This window comes from Gekko japonicus, unplaced genomic scaffold, assembly GCF_001447785.1.
Source record: "Gekko japonicus isolate JY-2015 unplaced genomic scaffold, Gekko_japonicus_V1.1 scaffold730, whole genome shotgun sequence".
Taxonomy (NCBI): Eukaryota; Metazoa; Chordata; class Lepidosauria; order Squamata; family Gekkonidae; genus Gekko; species Gekko japonicus.
Genome location: NW_015164689.1, coordinates 740076 through 749072, shown reverse-complemented (window position 1 = coordinate 749072; position 8997 = coordinate 740076).

Genomic DNA, 8997 nt, shown 5'->3' with positions numbered 1-8997 from the left:
CCCGCCGAAGCGAGGCCTGAGCGGCTTGCCGCTCCGGCCTCACTGCTTGCCGCTCGGGCCTCGCGGCTTGCCGCTCGGGCTTCGCGGCTTGCCGCTCGGGCCTCGCTGCTCTTTTCCCCCCCCCCAAGCGGCGGCAAGGGAGTTCGCAGAGCGTTCCCTGCGCAGGCACAGGGGACGCTCTGTTACTTTTGGGGGGATTTAAGTATCCCTCCGATATTTTTTCAGGTTTTAAGATTTTTGTGCACACCTGGGGACCGTACCAAGTGTGCACAAAAATCTCCCTCCCCCCCCAGGTGCCCTGATGTGCGGATTTAGGTATCCGCACACAGGGGGAATCTTCGGAATTAGATATATAGATAAATTCCACTGTTTTTAGTCACTTTAATAAACCAGGAATGTTCCAGCTCAGATTTTACTTATCATTTAGTACTTTTCTCTCTCTTTCTAGCTCACTCTAGAAGATGAAATTGTTAGACAATCATGATTAGAAAAGTGGTTGACAGTGTAGTTCTGTGTCTACTTTTTGTTGTTGTTCAGTTGCACAGTCAAGTCCGACTCTTCACGACCCCATGGACCAGATCACGCCAGGCCTTCCTGTCTTCCGCAGTCCTCTGAAGTTGGCTCAATTTCATGTTCGTTGCATCTATGACACTGTCTAACCATCTCATCCTTTGCCGTCCCCGTCTTCTTTGACCTTCAATCTTTCCAAGCATCAGGGTCTTCTCCAGTGAGTGCTCCCTTCTCATTTGGTGGCCAAAGTATTTGAGCTTCAGTTTCATTATCTGGCCTTCCAGGGAACAGTCAGGGTTGATTTCTTTTAGGATTGACTGATTTGATCTTTTTGCAGTCCAAGGGACTCTCAAGAGTCTTCTCCAGCACCATAGTTCAAAAGAATCTATTCTTCGGCGCTCGGCCTTCCTTATAGTCCAACTCTCGCAGCCATACATGACTACTGGGAATACCATTGCTTTGACCATGCGGACTTTTGTTGGCAGGGTGATGTCTCTACTTTTTATCATGCTGTTTAGGTTCGCCATCGCTTTCCTCCCAAGGAGCAGGCGTCTTTTAATTTCATGGCTGCTGTCACAGTCTGCGGTGATCTGGGATCCCAGGAACGTGAAGTCTGTCACTACTTCCACGACTTCCCCTTCTATTTGCCAAGGAGTGATGGGGCCAGATGCCATGGTCTTAGTTTTTTTGATGTTGAGCTTCAAGCCCACTTTTGTGCTCTCCTCTTTTACCCTGAGCAAGAGGCTCTTTAGGTCCTCTTCACTTTCTGCCATTAGAGTGGTATCGTCTGCATATCTGAGGTTGTTGATCTTTTCCCCAGCAATCTTAATTCCCACTTTTGATTCATCCAGGCCAGCATTTCGCATGATGTACTCTGCATATATATTAAATAAGCAAGGTGACAATATATATCCTTGTCGTACTCCTTTTCCTATGCTGAACCAATCAGTTGTTCCATATCCGGTTCTAACTGTCACTTCTTGGCCCTTATACAGGTTTCTCAAAAGACATGAGAGGTGGTCTGGTACTCCCATCTCTTTAAGGACCTGCCAGAGTTTGTTGTGATCCACACAGTCAAAGGCTTTAGCATAGTCAATGAAGCAGAAGTAGATGTTTTTCTGGTACTCTCTTGCTTTCTCCATAATCCAGCGAATGTTGGCAATTTGATCTCTAGTTCCTCTACCTCTTCGAAACCCAGCTTGTACTTCTGGCAGTTCTCTATCCACGTACTGTTGAAGCCTAGCTTGTAGAATCTTGAGCATGTCTACTAAATTTGTTCTAATAAAATCAGGCCTTACCTTGAATACCTGTCTTTGTTTGCCTGAGGCCATGAAACACATGTTTGGCACCACTAAATTTCACAGTGCCTAAAGTAACATAATGATGGAAATTTCCATTCATCTTGAATAATGTCCTAGGCTAAGGGAGCAATCCTAAACATGTCTATTCTGCATCCTACCAAGAGCTGCCAACCTCCAGGCGGTGGCTGGTGATCTGGGGTTACGACTGATTCTCCAGGTGACAGAGATAATTTCCCCTGGAGAAAATGGCTGCTTTGGAAGGTGTCCTCTGTGGCACTATAACCCGTTGGAGCCTCTCCCCCCCCAAACCCCGCCCTCTTGAGGCTCCACCCCACAAATATCCAGGTATTTCCCAACCTGAGGCTGGCAACTCTAAGATTCCTACTCAAGTCTACTCAGTGGGGCTTATTCCGAGGAAAGTGTCTTTAGGATTGCACTGTAAGGTAGGCAGCATCACTTGCGGAAAGCACCTCTAAAAGATTTATCCCAATCTGTGATGTTATCTATGGCAAAGTCACATCAAGCCACTATAAGAATCGGAGTAAGGCTTATTGTGAAACAACGCACACCACTGCACTAATGTAACATGACCAGGACTTGGCCAGTGGATCAGAAAGACGTGATGTAAATCATTTACTGGCACTCATCCTCTGTTTGTTGCCAAAGTGTTGCAATTAGCAGAAGTGTTGGCATCACAGGTTTTGTCAATTTAATACATGGGTTGGGCTTCTCTTCAAAGGGTAAATAGTTTCAGATCAAGAGGTTTTATATAACATTTACCTTTCTGATTCTGCAAAGACTGAAATGATAATGCCCATGGACAACTGTGAAACCCATTTTTGTTTTGCAACAGTATCAAGCTTAAGATCAAGAGTAAGGAAATATTCCATGGTCCAGTTCACATTTTTTCCTATCCTATTTCTCCACTGTGAAAAGAGGATCAAAGTGTTGGGTAAGTATATGATTTGTCCTCAAGCTGTCTAGGGTCTAAGCCATTTCTGGCACTAGTCTTCTTACATTTAAATCATCACTTTGTTCCACGTACCTTTTTAGAGGGAGACATCATATAGTTACTTATCAATTAAAATAGTTAGGAACAAAGCAATAAACTGTAATCACGTTTTATGATGCCCTTTCACAACCACAGATGTATACAAATTGCTGAGTCCCAAAAGTAAAATTCACAGAATACAGAAGTAGTCAATGAAACAAGCACTAGGGAAACTTTAAAATACTCATGTTGTTACAGACAACACTTAAAATGCTTCAAAAAACTGAAAAAGCTTTCTTTTGTATTAGAGCAATTAACAATTGTGCAAATAGTTCCCACTTCTTTCTTTCTTTTCTTGGGGATGCTACTAGGGGGTAGGTGGCAGTTCATGGCTAAACAAGATACAGGAATCAGTCAAAGGCCTGGTCAGATTTTTTGTTCGCATTTGCAGCATAACTGACTAACTGTGGGTACATAATTTTCAACATTTGCTTCCAGAATTTCTCTGTTTCTGTCTAAATTGATTACTCTGCATAAATTTCATTTGAAACAGGAACTGATTACTATACTGGAAAATCCTGTTCACTGGACGGTCTTCTGGAAACATCTTCATAAATGGCATAGGCAGGGGTCGTTTCGTAGAAAAAGAGCTAGGGGAACTCATTAGCATAACTCATTAGCATTTGCCACACCCCCTGACATCACCGGAAGTGTGTCATAAGGCCACACCCCCTGACATCACTGGAAGTGTGTCATAAGGCCACACACCCCGCCCCCAACGGTCCCGGCCCCCACCGCCGGCCTTGCAGCTCCACTGCTGAGCCCCATGAGGGGCCCGGCGGTGGAGCTGCAAGGCAGGCGGGCCTCCCTCTTCTCCTGCCTCCTCCTGGCTGAATGAGGGCCGGAAGTGGGGCGGCCGGAAGCAGGGGGCGGGGCTTCGTCATGTGCCCCGCCCCCCGTACCTCACCCGGGGGAACTGCGATCCCCCGCGTTTCCCCCCGAAATGACCTCTGGGGATAGGAATTGCTCAGAGTGGACCTACGGCTGAGATGACCTCTGTTCCAGTAAGGCTTCATTGTGAAGGAGGGGAGGGGGAAAGGCAAGCATACTGTTGGTGGCAGTATCTTGAATGTTGTGACTGGAACCTACGTCCAAGCTCATAAGAGCCGAAATATTTTAGACGATTAATACTATGGCATGAACAACCGGTTTAAGATTGGAATTACCGATCTAAGCAATTATTGGCTTCCATTGGCTATCTGAGAATCAGGACACCATTCAGGTAGCCCTTCAATCATGTTTGTGTTGGTAAGACGATGAAGAGTTGGTTTTATACCCCACCCTCCACCACCTGAAGGAGTCTTGGAGCAGCTTACAATCTCCTTCCCTTCCTCTCCCCACAAGAGGCATCCTGTGAGGTAGGTGGGGCTGAGAGAGCTCTGAGAGAGAACTGTGGCCGACCCAAGGTCACCCAGCCGGCTTCATGTGGAGGAGTGGGGAATCAAATCTGGTTCTTCAGATTAGAGTCCGGGGCTCTTAACCAGTACACCAAACTGGTAGTGACATACCTTTCATCCTCCCTCACTCCACTAAATGCAAGTGACTGGGCAATAATAGATCAAGGAAAGGCCATAAGAAGAAAGGGTTAAACACTTCCCAGAACTTCAAAGAAGCTGCTAATTACTAGACAAAAAGAAAACAAAGATGCAGGCATTTTGATCACAAATCTCCATCACCCTTACAGACAACATGCAGGAGTGCACCCAGGTAATGGGGTAGAGAAGGCCAAAATAGGCTCTGAGCCCTTTTTTGCATCTTTGTGTCTTCTTTTAGCTCAGGACCCAACTACCTGTTACGGTTGCTTCTGTATTTATTTAGAACTCTTTTTTCTTCTGCAAATGCAGCCTCCTAGATTGCTTTATCACAGAGAATGGAATGGGAGAGAGGATCTTCACTCTTTTCTTCAACTGCCATTTTCTCACTGGAATAAAGCTGCTTCGCGGTGGTTTTTATTCCAGTGGGGGGGAATTTACATGCAGCCATATCCCCTCCCCCCATTACAATAAAAGAAGCTCAAGAGTGTTTTTTCCCCTCAATGAGAAAATGGCAAAGGAATTATTATTTATCGTATGCCAGAGTTACACACAGGAAGCATACAACCATACAAAATATGTAGCCAAGTTAACACAATGGGTAAGCAGACCGATTGGGCAATCGCCTAAATACTAATTTCTAGAATTTCTAGATTTTCAATTCACTCAGTTGCAGCTGGGGAGAGTTCAAAGAACTCCATCACATCTCCCTGGAAAGCACAACACTCACATTCCTGTGACAGATGGATGGAAAATAGTTTGGCGGGCTGCACCACAATTTTATTCTGGTCCTGGTATTTTGCCGTATTTAAACCACAGGTCTGAACCTGGGTGCAATTCTAGCTTACCTCCTTGTGATGCACTCTGGATAACGCTAAAGATAACTTCTAGCAGCCAGACAATCCTAGGATCTCCTGGTCTGAGTCTCTATCACTAAAAGTGTTGAGGAATTGCACAGCATCCCCATCTCCTCATTGAATGAGGTGATTTTTATTTTTTTTATTTTTAAATGTTCTACCTGTACTAGCAGTCAGTGTTCCCTCTAAGCTGAGTTAGTGTGAGCTAGCTCACAGTTGTTTAGCCCATGGCTCACACATTTTTGTCTTCGCTCAGGAAGGATGGCTCTGAAGCAAACTAATTTGTGCAGTAGCCAAATTGCTCGCTCACAAGTTTAATGCCAGTAGCTCACAAAGCAGCATTTTTGCTCACAAGACTCCAGAGTTTAGAGTGAACATTGCTAGCAGTAACTCAAAAATCCCTCTGGTTGAGTCAGAGACATGCACTGATCCCAAGTTATAATCGTTCAGTTTACCTTTGATCAACATGGGATCCGAAAAACGAATCTGATAACTAAAGCACAGATAAGAACCAGCGATCACACCAACTCCCCTTTCAGAGGAAGTCCCAGGAGAGGAGGAGCCATGCTGCTCAGATCGATCATTTGCCTTTCTGGATTATGATTTTTGTGTACTTTTAATGCATTTCCTGAAGATGTTACCAAGGCGATCCATTCATCAATGGCTGGCTTATGTTTCTGGGCTTAACTGAATTGTTTAAACACATAAGATTGCAGGAGACTATTTTCAAATTACCCATATCAGCTTACTAACACTAACCTATTCAGGACAGAGGTATTAGATTTCATTTGCTTCATTATCAATCTGAAGTCCTCAGCAAGTGCTTTAGATGACCCTGCATGGTTGCTAGATTTATCCTTGGACCCAGTGCCTTAGATTTAGCATACCTCTGGCCTTCCGATGCTGGTAGGTGCTGCTGCTCCTTCGGGATACGTGGACAACACCACTCCCACTGCGCTTCCTGTGGTTCATCATTCTGGGAGAATGTCTGATGAGGACGTGTGCCGGGTGGATCCCAGTAGGATTTTGATAAGCTATTGCCAGCCCCCGAGGTCTTAGCGACTCAAAGCCTTCGGTTGGGTTAGATGCTGCATGATTTTGTCTCTGTGCAAGACCACCAATCTGATCAGGTATTCTCATCAGCAGCTGATGTCTGCTTCTCCAAGGGGTGCAGTGACAGCTCTAAAGGAGGCTCTTTTCCAACATGTATCTGGAGACGACCTAAACAGTAATGATGGTACAGCTCTTAAGTCAGTGGTCCTCCCGCTTTGTCCTGATTAATGGTCCTGTTTTAAAGAATGTGAATTTAACCTTCACAACAGGTTGCATGTCATCATTCCCAGGCGGTTTTGTTAAGCATCTGTGTGCCCTTTCTAAGGTGGGAGAGTCCAGCTGAAGTTTATGCCAGGTAGCATTAATGTTTTGAAAAACAAGTGCCCCACTACCTTCAGTCTAAGTTGGGCCTCTTAAGCAGAGGTTAGAGTGATGAGAGCAGTTCTCCAGGGCTTCCATCTTAACACAGTGTGGTGTATGTGTGAGAGCTCTCTTACTGGAGAGCCAGTTTGGTGTAGTGGTTAAGTGTGCGGACTCTAATCTGGGAGAACCGGGTTGGATTCCCCACTCCAAACCCACTCCTCCACTTGCACCTACTGAAGTGAACTTGGGTCAGTCACAAGCTCTGGCACAGCTGTCCTTGAAAAAGAGCAGTTTCTGTCAGAGTTCTCTCAGCCCCACCCACCTCACAGGGTGTCTGTTGTGGGGAGGGGAGGGGAGGGGAGTTTGTAAACCGCTCTGAGACTCCAAGTGAATGGCGGGGTATAAATCCAATCTCTTCTCTTCTTCTAAAGCTGCAATCACACTTGGGGCTGGGCGCAATCTGGCTGCGCCTGTATTTGCAGTGGTTTACATAGTTGTGGGAAGTTTTAATCAGACACCCCACCCTGAACCAACTTCACCACGCACTCGCACCATGGTCGATCATTCAGATCATTGCAACATCTTTTTTTTTTTGGTCTTTCAGCCACATCCATAAGCGTGTGTCCGAATCTCCAGCGCCACAATCCCTCTGCCAAGTACTCCAGCCCCTCTCAGCCTCCTTCCCTTCACCTCTCTTCTGTGGAATACATGGGGGAGGTGCAGATTTACAGGAGAGTAGTCCCATTGACTTCAGTGCATTTACCCTTGTGTCAATCATGGAATGCTCTCAAAAAGCAACTCTGATGCAGAAATGGGGGAGAGGGGTGGGGGGGGGATTTGTTGCTCCCCCCCCCCCGGGGCCTTTTGATCCAGAACGACTACTTAGCCACGGTGATTGACAACACCAGGGGTGGTTACGTGCTTATGCACACATAGCTACCTGGTCAAACCCAGAGGAGGAGGAAATGGAAGGTTCAGACTTCCCAAATGGCTTGACTTCGCAATGGGGGGTGGGGTGGGGTTCAGACATTGAGCAATGCGGGGTGGAAGTGCTGGCATACCTAAAGACTGAACTTCCCCTGGTGTTCGCAAACTAAGCTTCCAGGATGCGCTGGACCCGGGTGCCGACAACGGGGGCATGGAAAGCAAATGTTGTTGTCTGGTCATGCTCTTTACATCCGCAAAGGTACCAGAACGATATCAGCGCAAACTGCTCGTTTGACCACAGCCGAAATCTAACAAGTGTGTCCCTATATCTCATTATTCTGCAATTTTGATCAGTTACCTGTGACAAGGTTTCTAAAGTTTCTCTTTAATTTCCATCCAAACCTGTGCTGTTGTTCCTCATTTGCTCAAGCTGTATCAATATCTCAGCAAAATCCTTACTGCAATTGTTCTTGAAGGACGAGTCTTAGGTATTATGTTTGTTCTTGGCAGAGATCACGCTTCCACTATTGACACTTAAGGAGGAGGGTGTAATAGTGGAAGCCAAGGTCACAGAAAACCATTTCTGAGAATAGCCTCTTCTTCTAAATGTCAATTGTGTAATGAAGTTTGCTGGGTGGGGACTAAGCTACCCTCAAAAGCCCAGCGCTGCCACTTTGGCATGGTCTTGCATCTGCTGCTTTGCCTATGGATGCCTTCAACTGGCATTCCCTTTCAATGCAGATCTACCATACTTCTGCCTGTGCCCTTACTACAGCTAAGACTCATATTACAACACTGGAAAGATAGAAGCCCAGCTCCAGTGAATTCAATGGACTGAAGAGCTTAGAATTCGATCAGTATTTGAACGCATGGCATATAAACAGCAATTGCATATGGACTTATTTTTAAATATTTGGAAACTGTTTATAATAACTTTTGTTGATCCACCACCACCATTGTTACCTTTTTGTCTTTACGTATCTTGTTTTTCTTTTTAAAAAGATCTTATTTAGTTGCTGGATTTCAAGTCTCCCCCCCCCCCTGCTCTTTTCCCCCTTTTCTGTTGTGTGGGGAAAAAATGAAGTGGCAGAACCACAGAATTCAAATATGCCTAAAGACCTGATTCAGGAAGTCCATATCTGTTCAAATTGTAGTGTTTTTATACAAGGTTTTTGTCTGAACCTTGGCTGGAAAGCTGAATGAGCATTCACATGTATTCTTTATACACATTAATTACACTTTGAAAAACAATACACAAAATTAAAAGGGTATGGGTTCTAGGGGTGTGCATGTAGCTTTACCGAACTGAAAAAAATACCCCAAAAATACCTTATTGGTATTTTTCAGGTATTTGTTAAGGCGAATCAGATTTTCTAATCTGATTTGGCTGCCAATAAGGTGTT